This window comes from Choloepus didactylus, chromosome 15, assembly GCF_015220235.1.
Source record: "Choloepus didactylus isolate mChoDid1 chromosome 15, mChoDid1.pri, whole genome shotgun sequence".
Lineage (NCBI taxonomy): Eukaryota > Metazoa > Chordata > Mammalia > Pilosa > Megalonychidae > Choloepus > Choloepus didactylus.
The window spans coordinates 82,333,583-82,350,528 of record NC_051321.1 but is presented as its reverse complement, the minus strand read 5'-3'; positions in this window follow the sequence as shown (position 1 = coordinate 82,350,528).

Here is a 16,946-nt window from a genome sequence, read left to right as displayed (position 1 = left end):
AGGAGGCTGGAACAATCCACCTCCTCCTAAATAGGTTTTGAGAATGTTTGATTCACTGTCCCCAGCCACTGATGAGGTAGCTTCAACAAAAAGACCTCATTGTTAATCAGATCCTGTTCCCTCTCCTCTACCCAAAAACATCAGGCAATACCACCAATTTCCTCTATTCCCCTTTATGCAAAACTTGCCGAAAGTCTTGTCTAATGACATCTCCACTTCCTCTCCCTCCTGTGCTCTTTAGACGTGCCCTGACCCAGGTCACCAGAGACCTCCCTGTTGCCAAATCCCAAGACCAATTCTCAGTCTCATCTTAGGAGACCCATCAGCAGCCTTTGGCATGGATGGTTGCTCCCTTCTTCTTGAACCCTTTCTGCCGGTGGCTTTTTCAGGACCACCCTTGAGATTCCCTCAGTCTCTTCTCAGTCTCCTTCCCCAGACTCTCCTCATTGCTCTGACCTTGGGACATTGGAGTCCCCAGGGAGCCAGGGAGCCCATCTACTCTCATTCCCCAGGGGAGCACATCCAGTCTTGTGGCTTTAAACACCAGTAGTAATTTTTTTTTTTTTTTTAATCATCATTTTATTGAGATATATTCACATACCACGCAGTCATACAAAACAAATTGTACTTTCGATTGTTTACAGTACCATTACATAGTTGTACATTCATCACCTAAATCAATCCCTGACACCTTCATTAGCACACACACAAAAATAACAAGAATAATAATTAGAGTGAAAAAGAGCAATTGAAGTAAAAAAGAACACTGGGTACCTTTGTCTGTTTGTTTCCTTCCCCTACTTTTCTACACATCCATCCATAAACTAGACAAAGTGGTGTTTGGTCCTTATGGCTTTCCCAATCCCATTGTCACCCCTCATAAGCTACATTTTTATACAACTGTCTTCGAGATTCATGGGTTCTGGGTTGTAGTTTGATAGTTTCAGGTATCCACCACCAGCTACCCCAATTCTTTAGAACCTAAAAAGGGTTGTCTAAAGTGTGCATAAGAGTGCCCACCAGAGTGACCTCTCGGCTCCTTTTGGAATCTCTCTGCCACTGAAGCTTATTTCATTTCCTTTCACATCCCCCTTTTGGTCAAGAAGATGTTCTCCGTCCCACGGTGCCAGGTCTACATTCCTCCCTGGGAGTCATATTCCACGTTGCCAGGGAGATTCACTCCCCTGGGTGTCTGATCCCACGTAGGGGGGAGGGCAGTGATTTCACCTTTCAAGTTGGCTTAGCCAGAGAGAGAGGGCCACATCTGAGCAACAAAGAGGCATTCAGGAGGAGACTCTTAGGCACAAATATAGGGAGGCCTAGCCTCTCCTTTGCAGCAACCGTCTTCCCAAGGGTAAAACTTATGGTAGAGGGCTCAACCCATCAAACCACCAGTCCCCTATGTCTGTGGTCATGTTAGCAACCATGGAGGTGGGGTAGGCGAATACCCCTGCATTCTCCACAGGCTCCTCAAGGGGGCACTACATCTTTTTTTTTTTTTTTTTTTTTTTTTTTTTTTTTTTTAACTTTCCCTTCTTTTTTCAAATCACCTGTATGAAAAAAAAAAGTTAAAAAGAAAACAAACATACAATAAAAGAGCATTTCAAAGAGACCATAGCAAGGGAGTAAGAAAAAGACAACTAACCTAAGATAACTGCTTAACTTCCAACATGTTCCTACTTTACCCCAAGAAAGTTACATAATATAGCAACATTTCAGTGAACTTGTTCCTACTACAACCATCAGAAATTAACAGACCATAGTCATTTCTGGGCATCCCCAGAACGTTAAATAGCTTATCTGTTCTTCCTGGATTATTGTTCCCCCTTCCTTAATTGCTCTCTACTGCTAGTTCCCCTACATTCTACAATATAAACCATTTGTTTTACATTTTTCAAAGTTCACATTAGTGGTAGCATATAATATTTCTCTTTTTGTGCCTGGCTTATTTCGCTCAGCATTATGTCTTCAAGGTTCATCCATGTTGTCATATGTTTCACCAGATCGTTCCTTCTTACTGCCGCGTAGTATTCCATCATGTGTATATACCACATTTTATTTGTCCACTCATCTGTTGAAGGACATTTGGGTTGTTTCCATCTCTTGGCAATTGTGAATAATGCTGCTATGAACATTGGCGTGCAGATATCTGTTCGTGTCACTGCTTTCCGATCTTCCGGGTATATACCGAGGAGTGCAATCGCTGGATCGAATGGTAGCTCTATATCTAGTTTTCTAAGGAACTGCCAGACTGACTTCCAGAGTGGCTGAACCATTATACAGTCCCACCAACAATGAATAAGAGTTCCAATTTCTCCACATCCCCTCCAGCATTTGTAGTTTCCTGTTTGTTTAATGGCAGCCATTCTAACCGGTGTTAGATGGTATCTCATTGTGGTCTTAATTTGCATCTCTCTAATAGCTAGTGAAGCTGAACATTTTTTCATGTGTTTCTTGGTCATTTGTATTTCCTCTTCAGAGAACTGTCTTTTCATATCTTTTGCCCATTTTATAATTCGGCTGTCTGTACTATTGTCATTGAGTTGTAGGATTTCTTTGTATATGCAAGATATCAGTCTTTTGTCAGATACATGGTTTCCAAAAATTTTTTCCCATTGAGTTGGCTGCCTCTTTACCTTTTTGAGAAATTCCTTTGAGGTGCAGAAACTTCTAAGCTTGAGGAGTTCACATTTATCTATTTTCTCTTTTGTTGCTTGTGCTTTGGGTGTAAAGTCTAGGAAGTGGCCTCCTAATACAAGGTCTTGAAGATGTTTTCCTACATTATCTTCTAGGAGTTTTATGGTACTTTCTTTTATATTGAGATCTTTGGTCCATTTTGAGTTAATTTTTGTGTAGGGGGTGAGGTAGGGGTCCTCTTTCATTCTTTTGGATATGGATATCCAACTCTCCCAGCCCCATTTGTTGAAAAGACCATTATGGCTCAGTTCGGTGACTTTGGGGGCCTTATCAAAGATCAGTCGGCCATAGATCTGAGGGTCTATCTCTGAATTCTCAATTCGATTCCATTGATCTATATGTCTATCTTTGTGCCAGTACCATGCTGTCTTGGCAACTGTGGCTTTATAATAAGCTTCAAAGTCAGGGAGTGTAAGTCCTCCCACTTCGTTTTTCTTTTTTAGAGTGTCTTTAGCAATTCGAGGCATCTTCCCTTTCCAAATAAATTTGATAACTAGCTTTTCCAAGTCTGCAAAGTAGGTTGTTGGAATTTTGATTGGGATTGCATTGAATCTGTAGATGAGTTTGGGTAGAATTGACATCTTAATGACATTTAGCCTTCCTATCCATGAACATGGAATATTTTTCCATCTTTTAAGGTCCCCTTCTATTTCTTTTAGTAGAGTTATGTAGTTTTCTTTGTATAGGTCTTTTACATCTTTGGTTAAGTTGATTCCTAGGTACTTGATTTTTTTAGTTGCTATTGAAAATGGTATCTTTTTCTTGAGTGTCTCTTCAGTTTGTTCATTTCTAGCATATAGAAACATTACTGACTTATGTGCATTAATCTTGTATCCCGCTACTTTGCTAAATTTGTTTATTAGCTCTAGTAGGTGTATCGTTGATTTCTCAGGGTTTTCTAGATATAAGATCATATCATCTGCAAACAATGACAGTTTTACTTCTTCTTTTCCAATTTGGATGCCTTTTATTTCTTTGTCTTGCCGGATTGCCCTGGCTAGCACTTCCAGCACAATGTTGAATAACAGTGGTGACAGCGGGCATCCTTGTCTTGTTCCTGATCTTAGAGGGAAGGCTTTCAGTCTCTCACCATTGAGTACTATGCTGGCTGTGGGTTTTTCATATATGCTCTTTATCATGTTGAGGAAGTTTCCTTCAATTCCTACCTTTTGAAGTGTTTTTATCAAAAACGGATGTTGGATTTTGTCAAATGCTTTTTCAGCATCTATTGAGATGATCAATTGATTTTTCCCTTTCGAGTTTTTAATGTGTTGTAATACATTGATTGTTTTTCTGATGTTGAACCATCCTTGCATGCCTGGAATGAACCCCACTTGGTCATGGTGTATGATTTTTTTAATGTGTCTTTGGATTCGATTTGCAAGTATTTTGTTGAGGATTTTTGCATCTATATTCATTAGGGAGATTGGCCGGTAGTTTTCCTTTTTTGTAGCATCTTTGCCTGGTTTTGGTATTAGATTGATGTTAGCTTCATAAAATGAGTTAGGTAGTGTTCCATTTTTTTCAATGTTTTGAAAGAGTTTGAGTAAGATTGGTGTCAGTTCTTTCTGGAAAGTTTGGTAGAATTCCCCTGTGAAGCCATCTGGCCCTGGGCATTTATTTGTGGGAAGATTTTTGATGACTGATTGGATCTCTTTGCTTGTGATGGGTTGGTTGAGGTCTTCTATTTCTTCTCTGGTCAGTCTAGGTTGTTCATATGTTTCCAGGAAATTGTCCATTTCTTCTACATTATCCAGTTTGTTGCCATACAGTTGTTCATAATATCCTCTTATAATTTTTTTAATTTCTTCAGGATCTGCAGTTATGTCACCTTTTTCATTCATTATTTTGTTTATATGGGTCTTCTCTCTTTTTGATTTTGTCAGTCTAGCTAGGGGCTTGTCAATCTTGTTGATCTTCTCAAAGAACCAACTTTTGGTGATATTTATCCTTTCTATTGTTTTTTTGTTCTCTATGTCATTTATTTCTGCTTTAATCCTTGTTATTTCTTTTCTTGTACTTGGTTTAGGATTGGTTTGCTGTTCATTTTCTAGCTTCTTCAGTTGATCCATTAGTTCTTTGATTTTGGCTCTTTCTTCCTTTTTAATATATGCGTTTAGTGCTATAAATTTCCCCCTTAGCACTGCTTTTGCTGCATCCCATAGGTTTTGGTATGTTGTGTTCTCATTTTCATTCGTCTCTATATATTTAGCAATTTCTCTTGCTATTTCTTCTTTAACCCACTGATTGTTTAGGAGTGTGTTGTTTAACCTCCAGGTATTTGTGAATTTTCTAAGTCTCTGATGGTTATTGACTTCTAATTGTATTCCATTGTGGTCAGAGAATGTGCTTTGAATAATTTCAATCTTTTTAAATTTATTGAGGCTTGTTTTATGTCCCAGCATATGATCTATTCTGGAGAAAGTTCCGTGAGCACTAGAAAAGTATGTGTATCCTGGTGATTTGGGATGTAATGTCCTGTAGATGTCTGTTAAATCTAATTCATTTATCAGATTGTTTAGGTTTTCAATTTCCTTATTGGTCTTCTGTCTGGTTGATCTATCTATAGGAGAGAGTGATGTGTTGAAGTCTCCCACAATTATTGTGGAAACATCAATTGCTTCCTTTAGTTTTGCCAATGTTTCTCTCATGTATTTTGTGGCACCTTGATTGGGTGCATAGACATTTACGATTGTTATTTCTTCTTGCTGAATTGCCCCTTTTATTAGTATGTAGTGGCCTTCTTTGTCTCTCAAAACATCCCTGCATTTGAAGTCTATTTTATCTGAGATTAATATTGCTACACCTGCTTTCTTTTGGCTGTAGCTTGCATGAAATATTTTTTTCCATCCTTTCACTTTCAATTTCTTTGTGTCCCTGTGTCTAAGATGAGTCTCTTGTATGCAACATATTGATGGTTCATTTTTTTTGATCCATTCTGCGAATCTATATCTTTTAATTGGGGAGTTTAATCCATTTACATTCAACGTTAAAACCGTGAAGGCATTTCTTGAATCGGCCATCTTATCCTTTGGATTATGTTTGCCATATTTTTCCCTCTCTCTATTAATATCCTTTATTGTACCCATACCGAATCTCTTTAGTACTGAACCTTTCTCCAAGTCTCTCTGTCCTGTCTTTGTTTCTCTGTCTGTAGGGCTCCCTTTAGTATCTCCAGTAGGGCAGGTCTCTTGTTAGCAAATTCTCTCAGCATTTCTTTGTCTGTGAAAAATTTAAGCTCTCCCTCAAATTTGAAGGAGAGCTTTGCTGGATAAAGTATTCTTGGCTGGAAATTCCTCTCTCTCAGAATTTTAAATATATCGTGCCATTGCCTTCTCGCCTCCATGGTGGCTGCTGAGTAGTCACTACTTAGTCTTATGCTGTTTCCTTTGTATGTGGTGAATTGCTTTTCTCTTGCTGCTTTCAGAACTTGCTCCTTCTCTTCTATGTTTGACAGTGTGATCAGTATATGTCTCGGAGTGGGTTTTTTTGGATTTATTCTATTTGGAGTTCGCTGAGCATTTATGATTTGTGTATTTATGTTGTTTAGAAGATTTGGGAAGTTTTCCCCAACAATTTCTTTGAATACTCTTCCTAGACCTTTACCCTTTTCTTCCCCTTCTGGGACACCAATGAGTCTTATATTCGGACGTTTCATATTATCTATCATATCCCTGAGGTCCATTTCGAGTTTTTCAATTTTTTTTCCCCATTCTTTCTTTTATGCTTTCATTTTCCATTCTGTCATCTTCCAGGTCACTGATTCGTTGTTCAACTTCCTCTAGTCTTGTACTATGAGTGTCCAGAATCTTTTTAATTTGGTCAACAGTTTCTTTAATTTCCATAAGATCATCCATTTTTTTATTTAGTCTTGCAATGTCTTCTTTATGCTCTTCTAGGGTCTTCTTGATTTCCTTCATATCCCGTACTAGGGTCTCATTGTTCATCTTTAGTTCTTTGAGTAGCTGCTCTAGGTGTGTCTCTTCTGGTCTTTTGATTTGGGTGCTTGGGCTTGGGTTATCCATATCGTCTGGTTTTTTCATATGCTTTATAATTTTCTGTTGTTTTTGGCCTCGTGGCATTTGCTGTCCTTGATAGGGGTCTTTTAGGGTTTGTAGACCAGTTGAAGTCCTTATCTCTAATTTATCAGATCTACAGCTTCGTGGAGTACACTTTCTCTAACTAACCAGCAGGTGGCGTCCACGAGCCACCTGTTCTCCACAAGCCAGATCTCCCCTGCTTAGCCTTTTTGGTGAGTGGGGGAGTGAGTCTTGTGGGGCCCAATTGGTGTCCCAAGCTTGCGTGTGTAGTTGGTGTTGCCTGCCCTGTATGTGGGGCGTGTTTCTGGGCAGTCGGGGAGGGGGGGTGGCCCTAACAATCAAATCTCCCTGATGATCCTAGAGTTTTAAAGCTACTGCAATAGTCTAATCCTTCAGTTCAGTCCTGCCACAGTTTGTCTCTGCCACTGACCCACAAGTCTTTGGTATTGGCGTATGGCTCCTGAGACTTGCAAGTGGGCCCCTCTTCCAGGCTGTGCACCCCGGGTCCTCTGTTGAGGGATGACTGTGCTATGTCACAGGTGAGTGCCGTCCCCCCAGGGCAGTTCTGGGCTGCTGGGCTGTGTTGGGAGGCTCCCAGTCTGCTCAAATGATGGCTGAATGGGGCTCTGTTAATTCACACTGCTCCCCCTTCCCAGCTCTGGGACATTCAGCTGAGGTTGCAGGGAAGGCTAATGTCCACGCCCAGTTTTGTGGTGTGTGCCTGTTATTTGAAGCACTTCCGTCACACTGGGTTGTCTGGGGCAGCTCTGGGCTATGGGGCTGGCGATGGGCAGGAGTGTTTCCTGTCCACCAGGATGGTGGCTGTGAGCGGACACCCCCCTTTTCTTGGGAAGTTGTGTTGTTTAGTGAATTTTCCCAGCCACTGGATTATTGCCTTTTGTCTCAGAGCTCTCTTAGTTCTGCTCTTGACTTGACGTGCCCAAATTTCAATTCTTTGAAGCTTTCTGTATTGAGCTTCTTAGAGTAATTGTTTTAGAAAAAGCAAAAAGGATTTAAAAAAAAAAAAAAAAAAAAAAAAAAAACGGCCCTCCTCAGAGATCTAATGGGTTATTGAAATGCTAATAGACAAAGCAACCAGGGCCATTAAGGAAAGGTGCCCTGGGCAGAGAGATCAGCCTTGCTTCGGGATTTGCATATGCGCCTCAAGGCCTGATCTCCGCCCTTCCCCTTTCTGTGTTCACCAGAACTCCAAAAATCCTCTGCTTTTACTTTGGAGCTTCTCGTGTTGTTTTCCTTCTATGCCCGTCTCCTCTCTGCTGGGCTGGCTGCTCTCAGAGTCTCTGGTGTCTGGCCTCAGTCTATCTATGGTTGGAGTTTGAATCAGTAGAATGAGTTTCCGATGAGAGCAGCCACTGCAATTCTCCCTTCTCCTTCCTGGAGCTGACAGCCCCTCCTCCCCCGGGACTGAGCCTGGCAGGGAGGGGCGCGGGTCCCCTGGCCGCAAAAACTTACAGATTTCGCTGATCTCAGCAGTTCCACGTTTTCATGAGTGTTGTATGAAGTATGCCCAAAGACAGATTGCTCTGTGGTGTCCAGTCCACGCAGTTCCTGGCTTTTTACCTACTTTCCTGGAGGAGTAACTAAAACATACAGCTCACCAGTCTGCCATCTTGCCCCGCCCACCACCAGTAGTAATTTGATGCCCCAGATGCGAATCTCCAGCCTGGTCTTCTCCTGGAGGTCTAGACTTGTCTATCCAATCGCTGCTTTGCATTTACTTGAACATCCACTTGGCTTCTCAAACTTGTCATGTTCTCAAGCAAAACATGATTCTCCTCCCCTGCTCCTTCTTCTCAGTCTCCCCACTTTCAGCAAATGACACCTCCCTCTTCACTTGCTTGGGCCACAGACTTTTTTTTTTTTTTTTTGGGATATAGAAGATAGTTTTATCTTTTCTGAAAAAAATGGTTACAAAAATTGATAAAAACTTTTTCATCCTTTCCATTTATTCTTGGCAAATAATGCCATGTAGCTATTTCCCTTTCACATTTTCATCAGCGTGTCATTTTAAAAAAGCAATTAATAATTAGCCCCTCAAAATAATGGCATAAATAAGAATTTATAGGCATGTGGTAAATCCCACAAGCTTTATCTCAACTTTTCCCTAGCTTTAAATACATAAAATCAAATGATAATTTACAGAGCTAAAACAATGGAAAGATAACCTTTTGAGTAAATTATTCCCCCATTGTAAGAGAATACAGCATGGCAGAGTGAAAAGAGCATGGACTCTGGATTCCAATTTTGATTCTTTCACTTACTAGCTGTGACATCCATAGCAAGTTCTCTGAGCCTCACTTTTCTTTTCTAACTATAAAATACGAAAAACACATTTTGCAGGGTTCTTAGGAAGATTAAAGGAGATAATGCATATGAAGTACCTAGCATGTATTAGTTACTCAAGATCAGTTCCCTGCTCTTTTCCTTATTTGGCACCATTCTTTCTCTTCACTGGTTCTTTCCTGAATCAAATTTAAAAAGTATTCTCTTCACTTTTGTCCTGCCAGTTTTCATTTCATCTCCCTTTGTCTCTTTTCATTTATTCTCAATCTCTATCTTGTTCTTTCCCTCCCCATTTTTTGAACGATCTTTCAAGCTTTTCCCAATACCTATAAGGACTTTTTTTAAAAACTAATTTTACTGATCTCATCCAGACTATTCAATAAAACCTCTTTCCCAAAGAGCAACGGAACTTGCAAAGGGAGTGAGACAAACGGGAGTGAGACAAACTAGGATAAATCTTTTCTAAGTGGATTAAGTTCTTGAACAAGGCAGTATTCCTTATTCACTCTTACCATGTACATCTATCTCACATGGTCTTCTCTATCAACTTCAGGATAATTTTACTCCTGCCTCAAAATAAAATAAAATCTTCTACACCCTTTACTATGAACACCCCATTATATCTAAGTTAGATGAATGTCACATGTTCTGTCTCTTTTATATGCTTAAATCACTTTCTATATATACACATACATATATATACTTGGTCATCTCAGAGTAATCCAAGTTGAAAAATTCACTTTGGTTTCTCATAAATGGATATGCCAGGGCTGAACTTATCAAAAAGAACTATACCCTATCATCAAACAACATGTGTCTCTGGCTCTCTGAATATTTATAAACAGAAGTTAATAGGTAAGAAGATGAAACAGAATCCTATAGGGAAAATTCTTGACTTCACATTTTTGACAGATGTGGGCTTTAGCTGTGACTTTGCTGGGAGTGGAGATGGGTGCTATCACAGCACCAAAGCTGAGCATATGCCTTCTTACCCTGTGCCTCCCTGAATTTTTAGATTTCTGACCCCTGCTTTTGTTTACTACCAACAATATTTTACCCCCTAATGCACCACTGATAGTATTCTTCAGAAAGCAAGTATCTATCCAAGGTCAGAGATACAACTGAGAATTACCATAAAATCTATGTTTCCTCAATAAATCAGAAGCTTCTAGTTAAGCCTTGAGGGCTATTACCCAGTCACCAATCTAAAGAGAGAACTTCCACTCAAGGTATAAATGACATTGTAATTATATAAATATATTTATAAATATTTATACAATTATATACTTATGGGCCACAGACTTTTGGCTCAACCTTCTGTCTGCTCCGCACATCCAATCCACCTGCGAGTCCTGTAAGTTCTACCTTCACGTTCTACTCAGAATGGTCACTTCTTACCACCTCCAGCACTGCCACCTGGTCCAAGACACCACCATCTCCCCCAAGATGACAGCAGTGGCCTCCTCTCTGATCCCCCACTTTTGGCCTTGTTCCCTTTCAGCCTACTTTTCAGGCAACAGCTAAAGGGACCCTTTGAAACCTGAGTCAGATCCTACCACATGTCCACTCAAAACTCTCCAGCAACTTTCCATCAAGCTCGGAGTAAAATTCACTCAGTCTTTGGCCTGCACCAGCTAACACCTGCCCCTCCATCCTCACTTCTTATAGCCTTCCCCCTCGCCCATTCCTCTGCAGGAGTGCTGGCTTCTCTGCTGTCTCTTGAATGCTCTGAGATTGCTACTACCTTGGCCCTTTGTACTTGCTATTCTTGCTGCTTGGATTGTTTCCTCCTGATACCAGCATTCTTGCTACTTGTCTACTTCACCTTGAATGAACTTTTATGAGAAGATTACATCCTCAGCTACCCTGTAAAATATACCCCCTCACTCTCCATTCCCTTCCTTGGCTTACTTTTTGTCATAGGACTTTGTAGGGTTTTTTTTTGGTCCCAGGTTCCACAGCTGGTATGTGACTGTGAGTAGCTGGCTCACTTTTCGGTGACTGCAATTTATGTGGCATCCCAAACACTGTACTAGACTTTTTACATACATTGCCTCCCCATACCCCTAAGATTAGGTGGATAAAGAAACTGAGGCTTAGAGAGGTGAAATAATTTTGTCTAAGTTTTCAAAAAGAGCTTGATATGAAACCCAATCTGCTGGATTCCAAAGCCCATGAACTAGACTTGTAGCATGAAAGAAGGTTGACCAGATGACTCTAAGTTGCCCCCTATTCTTGTTTGCTAATGCTGCTGGATTGCAAAATACTGGAAATGGATTGGCTTTTATAAAAGGGGGTTTATTTGGTTACACAGTTACAGTCTTAAGACCATAAAGTGTCCAAGGTAATGCATCAACAATCAGGTACCTTCACTGGAGGATGGCCAATGGCATCCAGAAAACCTCTGTTAGCTGGGAAGGCACGTGGCTGGTGTCTGTTCTGGAGTTCTGGTTTTAAAATGGCTTTCTTCCAGGATGTTCCTCTCTTGGCTTCAGCTTCTCTCCGAAATGTCACTCTCAGCTGCTCTTGGGGCATTTATCCTCTGTCCGCTCCTCTGGAGCAAAAGTCTACTTTCAAAGGCTGTCTCCAAAATGTCTCTGTAAACTGCAGTTCCTCTCTCAGCTCCTGTGTATTCTTCAAAGTGTCTCTCTTGGCTGTAGCAAGCTTGCTCCTGTCTGAGGTTTTATAGGGCTCCAGTAAGCCCATGCTGAATGGGCAGGGCAACACCTCCATGGAAACTATCAAATCAGAGCCATCACCCACAGTTGGGTGGGTAGAATCACCATGGAAACACTCAAAGAATCACAATCTAATCAACACTGATTCGTCTGCCCACACAAGATTACATCAAAGATAATGGCATTTTGGGGGACATAATACATTCAAACGGCAGAGCCCCCTTAGAGAATTTGAATTCTATGGGCAGTGGAGAGGCAATGAAGGATTTTAAGCAGGGAAATGGTATGGTTAGGTTGCATATAGAACACTGTGGCTGAATTGGCCTGGGTTCCCCAGAAAGCAGAAGCTGAGGCAGAGGTTTTTGAGCTTTTCCTTTATTGGTGAGTGCAATGTTGGGGAATGAATCAAGGGACATGGGAGATGAGACAGGGAAGGAGGGAGAATAAATTCCAGGATGTCTTATTGAGCTGGCTCCTTCTAGAGGTGGCAGATTGCTCAATCTCTTGGAACTGGCCCCTGAGAAATTGTATACCATCTCAGGACTCTCGGTCTGGAAGGAGAAAGAGGAAAGAATGTATCCATTGGCTCCTGTATTCTCTGGGTCAAAGGCTCACCCCACACTTCTGGGTTGTGTGTTCATTGACACTGAGTGAGGCTGAGGCAGTGCCTACCTTGACGTCAATAGAACAGCTCCAGGGCGGGAGGTGAGGAGGTCCCTGGGAGGGGGGCCGAGGGGAGGTGCATCAGGTCACACCTGTTGCTCCAGTTGGCTGGAGCCTCACAGTGTTGGAAGCTGCAGTGGCTGCCGGGACAAGGCAGGTGAGGAAGAGAGGACCTGAATATGTGGAGCAGGAGAGGGGCCTGATGCAGGTTCAAAGTGCTCCTGGAAGATGGGAGGGGAGATTGGAGGCAGAGATACTATTCAGTGTGACATACTGTGTTAGTTGTGCCTCTCAGCGGCTGGGGACAGATGCCAACTCAAACTGGTTATAATGAAATAGGAATTTCCTGACTCACGTACTGAGGCTGTCCGAGGGAGTTCTTTGCATTCAAGCTGGATCCGGGGTTTCAAACGATGTCATCACAGCTCTCTTCTCCTCTCCCCTTCTTTCTCCCTCTCTCTCTAATTCCTTGGTTCTGCTGGTGGCTGCAGAGACCATGGCTCCAGACAGACTTTCTGCATGGAGTGATAAGAGGCCCCCACAGCTCCAGCCTTGCCTTGGTCCTCATAATCCCAGATAAAAGGGGCATATCTTTCCATAACTACCCAGTTAGAACTCCGGGAAGGATTCTGATTAGCCCATTCCTGAGCCATGGCCTTGGTGTTGAAACACTTTGACCAGACCACCAAAGTATCCCTTGACCACCCCTGGATTAGGGTAGTAGAACCAGTCCCACTTGATCCCCAAAGTACGTGAAGCCAGGCAGGCGAAAATACTGATGTGTGGTTACCACTGGAAGTGGGAGTGGGTCTGGAGAAGAGGGAACAGGTTGGAAAGATACTTTGGGGCTGAATGGACAGGATGTCTTTGGTGTGCAGGAGTGAAGGGTAGTTTCCCACCTTCTTGTGAAAGGGAGTGGGGTGGAGTGGGGAGTTTAGTTTCGACATGCTGGGTTTGAGGTATTTTGGGGGTATGTGGATGGATGGTCAAATACATGTGTCTGATACTCGAGAGAGTATTTGGCCAAGGGCCTGAGCAAGCTATGCTAAAGGGCAGGGCTGGAGCTGGGGAATGGGCCAAAGCAATTCCAGTTTCCCAGAGCTGAGTGTGGTGATAGGAACACTGAGTTCAGCAAACAAGTCTGGGTCCGAAGACATCGGGAGGGGCTGTGCCCACGAAGGAGGCCCTGGTGGGCAGGGTGGAGCCCAGTCAGGTTTATTTTGGGGTAAGCCGGGCAAAGGAGCTATTTTCCTGGGCTGTGACCAGAGATGATGCCAGACAAGTTGCCTTTCACTGGTGTTCTCTGCCCTGTCTTCCTCAGAGAATCAGGGACAGCTTCAAGGTCAAGTTTCTTGGGTGGAAGATGGAAGTTGCTGCTGTGCTTTATTGCTTTAGAGGGAAACAATGTTGATTGCAAAAAAAAGTGCTGAAAAGACCTGGAAGTTCCTCAAAGAAGAAATCTTCAATTCTTAGGCCCTGCTGAGAGATGGTCGGGTGGCAGAAGGAGCCCAGAGGTCAACTCTCCATCTGAGAATGGGTCATGGCACTTGGACAGACATTGTCTCAGAGACAGGGCTTGTTTCTCCCCAGGGAATCTCCACAAGGGTCTCACACATCTTACAACTGCTGCAAATACACAGACGTAGACCAGGATGGGCTCTGGGTCCCTGGTTGTACCTGTAAAGGGTCTGCCAAGCCCAGTAAGATGCCTTTTTAGTCATTGGCAATCAGGGACCTCTGGGCAGCTGAGCAGCATCTGTTGGGTGGATTTGCCAGTGAACCACAGAGCAGAAGGGCATTTGCAAGTGTGGTGGCATAACTGTGGCCCTTGAGGTTTCTGGTTGTTTAAATGTCAGCACTTACTTGAAACTCAATTCCTGCTGCACTCTGAAAAGCTTATCAGGGTGATTGGGTGCCAGGACAAAGCTCACTTAAAATACATTTACTTTCATTCATAAAGCTGTTAATGGGACACTCGATTAGTCATTCTTTTGACTGCCAAGAAACCATGATGAAAATAGGGCATGCATTTGGAACAAAGAACTCCACCACCCTGGGGGAGAACCCTGTGATAGCTCTAGCTCCTTGCCAGATCATGGCTTTGTGTTGCCACCTTGTAAATGCCATTTCAGTCCCCTCTGGGCTTTATGACTCGAAGGTGTGGCTATGTCTGTTACCTAGTTTGGATCTACCAAGGATTTCCCACAAGAGGAGTCTTCTTTTCCTACCTCTGCCTTTATGGGCCACATACCTGTGACAGGTGAGAGACTTGTTCCTTGACTTGCAGCTTTGAGCGCCTGTCCTAGGTTCCTGGGGCACTGTCAGAGCTTGCTGCCCCTGGGTGGGCAGGAGGCCCTTGGCCATGTCCTGGGGGAGGGACACTACACTATATTAGCTGTCCGGAGGCAATGGCCCATACCCAACCTTTGGTCCAGTGTTCAGCTTTAAAACATTTAATAATAACAGGGAAGAGTAATTATATGGAAAGGGAGATTTATAGAGCAGCATGTGAATAATTGTATCACCTGGATATAGAGTTAGACTCCACACTCTCTAATCTTTAATTGGTTTCTCTGTATCCCAGCATCTTGCCTGTTGGTCAAACTGTTCCATTTCTCCATCTTGTTTTCTGGCCCTCCAGAAACTGTACTAGTGGTTCATCTTTTCCTTTCTGGATGATAAAAAAGCCCATATTCTCTTTCATGATTAGTTCTTCCTTTTTCTGAGTTTACCTTTCAGGCAACCCCAAGGAGCCTCTTTGTAAGCCTTCCATGCCTTGAAATGATGCTCAGTCTGACCTGCCAAGAGGTTTTCTATTCAAGTGTGAGTCTGTGCTCCATTCAATTCTTCCTAAACCCTCTTATTATTAGGTCTGAAGGAGGCAGTGTAAACTAGTGGAAGGAGCATGAGCTTTGGAGTCTGACAAACTGACTTCTTATGAGGTTCAGACTTTAAGAAAGGAGAATAATCTTTCAGGGTCTCAGTTTTAACATTCATAAAAGAAGAACAATGAAACAATGTTATGACTAAATGGAAAACCTTCTTACACAGGTTTAGACCAAAGAAAGAGAGGTCATTTAGGTTCCTGGAATCCAAGGAAGGGTTGGACAAGTAAACTGGGAAGGGTAGAGAAGAAACCAGAGGTTCCCAAGTCACAGGGACTCCCTGGTGGTTTGTAAGCGTTCTCATCAGAGACTGGCTAATTCCATATGTTAGGAAACATGGCCACCAACCCTCCATGAGTTTTACTTGTTATAGCTTCCACCACTGAGGAGTGACTGACTTTCTTTCTCCTTTCAGTTTAAAGTATCCTGGCCAAGGCTTCTAATTGGTCAGGTTTCTTCAGGTGTTGGACCAAGTCAACTGGCCCAGGAGAGATGGGTCCCTAAGATCCTGACACCCCTGTTTTTAGCCTTATGGTTTACAGGTGTGGTGGGGCAGGAAGTAGTTCCCAGGAGAAGGGGAGGTGCTGGCAGGAAATACCATGGATAGCTGGCAATGTTGGGAGGATTAAATGAAGTATCACCTGTATAGTGTCTGTCATTTTGTCCATGGTGTGCATGGAAGCCACTTGTCCATGCTTCATAGTAATAACAATAATAGTGTCTAATGTGCCAAACACTTTATCAGCTAGGAAAGAGATACCACACCAGTCATTTTAATAGAGAGAATGTAACATACAAAACTGTTAACTAGACATAAAGTTGTCAACCAGATATAAAATTGATAACAGAAATGTCACAAATGAGGAAATGACTGCAGGAAGTGGACAAGGGGAAGAAGGTGGAGTTATTCAAGCTCAGAAGCTTTGAGGGTGGCAGGACTGTGCTAGTGTCTGCAAGGACAGTGTCATGAGGCTGGCTCTGGAGGTGTGGGAAATCTGCAGACTGGTTCCATCTACTGCTATGGGAAGGAGCAGACACTGCTGGGGTGAGGAAGTATCACTTCTTTTGAGGTGATGCTTGAAGGAAGAGACACCAGACAAGAAGGAGCAAAGGTGCACCCCAATTCCAATTGCAGGCTCCCGCCAGCACCCACTATTGGCAGACTCTTAACAGGGAGCAGTTGGCAAAGCAGAAATGGGGTTGTAGAGTCCCGGCCCAGAAATCATGAGGCAGAATATAGAAAAGTGTGTTTGGAGCTGAAGGAGAATGAATACCTTAATTACTGGCACAGCACAACTCACACAAGACCTCAGTAGAGCAGTTTGCTCAAGGTTTCAGAGCTGATATGCGATGTGCCATAAATGCAAGCCTCTGCTCTGTGGTCTCCCCTCAGCAGCACCCCTATATGAGCACTTGAGTCCTTGCCCAGAGCCCAAAAGGAAGCTGGACTGTGAGACACAGGAAGCTCGTATATGTTACTTTCTCAGTAATACATCTCCCATCTGGGATGATTTTCCAAGCTGGGCTTCTGAGTCCCTTGTTGCTACCTGTCATCAAATGTGTTTCTTTGGGATGTGCAATCACTCTGGAATTTCTGGAGGCTTCTGGTGACCTTGGGAGAGGAAATACATTTCTTACCTGAGATCTTGCTGGACTCTCTTCTTAACCTTGTGGATATA